Raw genomic sequence first — 3,828 nt, 5'->3', positions numbered from 1 at the left:
GAGGGCTCAAGTGAACAATGGTTTCTTCTGGGTTGGGCACTGTCAGAAAGTGGAGAGTAATACTGTAGTTGATCAACTTTCATCTAGGAAGTAGAAGAAAGGAACAAGGTAAAGCAGCAGCAGTCATCCACGTTAGCCACAAGGGGGCGTTAATCTACTCAGGCGTGTCTGCTGCTGCTTCGTCACTTCAGTCGTGTCCGACTCTGTGCGACCCCATAGACGGCAGCCCACCAGGCTCCCCTGTTCCTGGGATTCTCCAGGCAAGAACACTGGAGTGGGTTGCCATTTCCTTCTCCAATGCATGAAAGTGAAAAGTGAAAGTGAAGTCGCTCAGTCGTGTCTGACTCTTAGCGACCCGAGGGACTGCAGCCCACCAGCAGGTGTGTCTAGTGTTGGTTAACTCAATTCATCAGGAGCGCAGAATAAACTTGTCCGATGTCAGAGATTTAAGAATTAGCAGTGTCCAATAGGAGAACACCATGGCCCAGCTGTGAGTGCCAGGTCAGCTTTTAGCTTTCAGAAGATCCCACTTCTCTTATATTGAAACCACTTAAATTAATAGTGAAATAAATAAAATAAATATGGTAACACTATTTACAAAAGCCAAGACATGGAAACAACCTAAATGCCCATCGAGTGATGAATGAATAAAGATGTGGTATGCACACATGATGGAATATCACTCCACCATAGACAAGAGTGAAATAATGCCCTTTGCAGCAATAGGGATGGACCTAGAGATGAGTGAAGTATTAATAAGACAGCAAAAGACAAATATCATATCATATCACTCATGTGAAACCTAAAAAAGTGATACAAATGAATTATTTACAAACAGATCCACAAAACAAACTTTATGATTACCAAAGGGGAAGGGGGGGAGGGATGAATTGGAAATTAACAGATACACACTTCAGTTCAGTTGCTCAGTTGTGCCCAACTCTTTGTGACCCCATGGACTGCAGCACGCCAGGCCTCCCTGTCCATCACCAACTCCCGGAGTTCACTCAAACTCATGTCCATTGAGTCAGTGATGCCATCCAACCATCTCATCCTCTATTGTCCCCTTCTCCTGCCTTCAATCTTTCCCAGCATCAGGGTCTATTCCAATGAGTCAGCTCTTCACATCAGGTGGCCAAAGTACTGGAGCTTCAGCTTCAACATCAGTCCTTACAGTGAATATTCAGGACTGATCTCCTTTAGGATGGACTGGTTGGATCTCCTTGCAGTCCAAGGGACTCTCAAGAGTCTTCAACACCACATTTCAAAAGCATCAATTCTTCAGTGCTCAGCTTTCTTTATAGTCCAACTCTCACATCCATACATAACTAATGGAAAAACCATAGCCTTGACTAGCCAGACCTTTGTTGGCAAAGTAATGTCTCTGCTTTCTAATATGCTATCTAGGTTGGTCATAACTTTCCTTCCAAGGAGTAAGAGCCTTTTAATTTCATGGCTGCAGTCACCATTTGCAATGATTTTGGAGCCCCCCAAAATAAAGTCTGTCACTGGTTCCACTGTTTCTCCATCTATTTGCCATGAAGTGATGGGACCGGATGCCATGATCTTCATTTTCTGAATGTTGAGCTTTAAGCCAACTTTTTCACTCTCCTCTTTCACTTTCATCAAGAGGCTCTTTAGTTCTTCTTCACTTTCTGCCATAAGGGTGGTATCTGAGGTTATTGATATTTCTCCCGGCAATCTTGATTCCAGCTTGTGCTTCTTCCAGCCCAGCGTTTCTCATGATGTACTCTGCATAGAAGTTAAATAAACAGGGTGACAATATACAGCCTTGACGTACTCCTTTTCCTATTTGGAACCAGTCTGTTGTTCCATGTCCAGTTCTAACTGTTGCTTCCTGACCTGCATACAGATTTCTCAAGAGTCAGGTCAGGTGGTCTGGTATTCCCATCTCTTTCAGAATTTTCCAGAGATTGTTGTGATCAAAGGCTTTGGTATAGTCAATAAAGCAGAAATAGATGTTTTTCTGGAACTCTCTTGCTTTTTTGATGATCCAGTGGATGTTGGCAATTTGATCATAATGGGCTTCCCACGTGGCGCTAGTGGTAAAGAACCTGCCTGCCAGTGCAGGAGATGCAAGAGATTCGAGAGACACAGGTTCCATCCCTGGATTGGGAAGATCCCCTGGAGGAGAGCATGGCAACCCATTCCAGTGTTCTTGCCTGGAGAATCCCATATACAAGAGGGGTGGTCCATGGTCCATAGGGTTGCAAAGAGTCAGAAACAACTGAAGCTACTTAGCAGCAAATATAAAATAGATAAGCAGCAAGGTCATGCTGTGTAGCCCAGAGAACTCTATTCAGTATCTTATAATAATCTATAAGGGAAAAGAATCTTAAAGAGTATACATCTGAAACTAACACAATGTTGTAAAACAACTATACTTCAACATAAAAGGAAACTGTTTGGGGGCTTCCCTGGTACTACAATGAATAAGAATCTGCCTGCCAATGCAGGGGACATGGGCTTGATCCCTGGTCGCGGAAGATTCCACATGCCGTGGGGGAACTAAGGTTGAGAGCTGCAACTACTGTAGCACGTGTGCCTAGAGCCTGTGCTCCATGATAGGAGAAGCCACTGATGCCAGAAGCCAATGCACTGCAACTAGAGAAAGCCTGCATGCAGCAACCAAGACCCAGCAACCACAAATCAAATAAATAAATACGAAAAATGTCATATTAAAAAAATAAAGAAGCTGTTCTCCAGGCAGCTTGGCAACATAGCTCCTCTTAGTCTTTCACATTCCCTGCTTAACAGTGATATGTAGCATCTTTTCACACCCTCATTAGCCTACTCTGTTCCCTTTGCTGTGAATTGCTTTTTCCTTTCCTTTGCTTGGGGCTTCTCTGGTGGCTCAGAAGGTAAAGGATCTGCCTGAAATGCAGGAGACCTGGGTTTGATCCCTGGGGCAGGAAGATCCCCTGGAGAAGGAAATGGCAACCCACTCAGCGTTCTTGCCTGGAGAATCCGAGGGATGGGAAGCCTGGTGGGCTGCTGTCTATGGGTCGCACAGAGTTGGACACAACTGAAGCGACTTAGCAGCACTAGCAGCAGCAGCAGAGAGACTAACACTTCCACACTGTCCTTTGCTTATCTTTTCTGTGAGGTTGTTCCTTTCTCTTACCTATTTGCAGAAATTCTTACATCATGGACATGGATCCTGGTTGTTTATACACATCATGCATGGTTTTGGCTGATGTCATCATCTTCATAGCGCCTCTGGGAAGATGTTGCTGCAGCAACCACCCTGGTTTCAGGATGGACAGTGTAGTGACAAGACAGTCAGGGTAGAAGATGGTGGGTGGTGGAAAGACAGAGTCTGCCCTCAACCACCTCTGATGGTGAAGGCAGTGACGGATGCACTGAGGAAAAAGCAGGCAACTTGGAGACGAGATGACTGTTTAGCCTTACCAACTATGCCATTTGGACTTCACTTCTTTGAAGCTGGCTTTTCTACAAAAGAGGGGAAATTTGCTTTCTATAGGTTTTTGTGTGGAACAAATGAGTAAATTCGTGTAAACAGCCTGCCTCAGGGCCTGGCACTATCCGTCTGGCACCCAATAACATGATATAGACAGATGCTTTTTGGCCATTTTGAAGGATCATCAACCCATAGCTGATGCTACTTTAATATATTTTTATTATCCATTTGTCATAATGTCCTGGTCAGCTGTGACGTATTTGGGAACTCTTCATTCAAAGCTTGGAGACTGAAATACTCTCAGACTGTAAGGTCGCCGCCCACTTTCAGTGATTGGCAGATGAGGCCCTGGGGCCGGAAGTGAGGAGGAGACTAAGTCAGGAGTC

This window comes from Bos indicus, chromosome 9 (genome assembly GCF_029378745.1).
Source record: "Bos indicus isolate NIAB-ARS_2022 breed Sahiwal x Tharparkar chromosome 9, NIAB-ARS_B.indTharparkar_mat_pri_1.0, whole genome shotgun sequence".
In the NCBI taxonomy this organism is placed as follows: domain Eukaryota; kingdom Metazoa; phylum Chordata; class Mammalia; order Artiodactyla; family Bovidae; genus Bos; species Bos indicus.
This window is presented reverse-complemented; position numbering follows the sequence as displayed.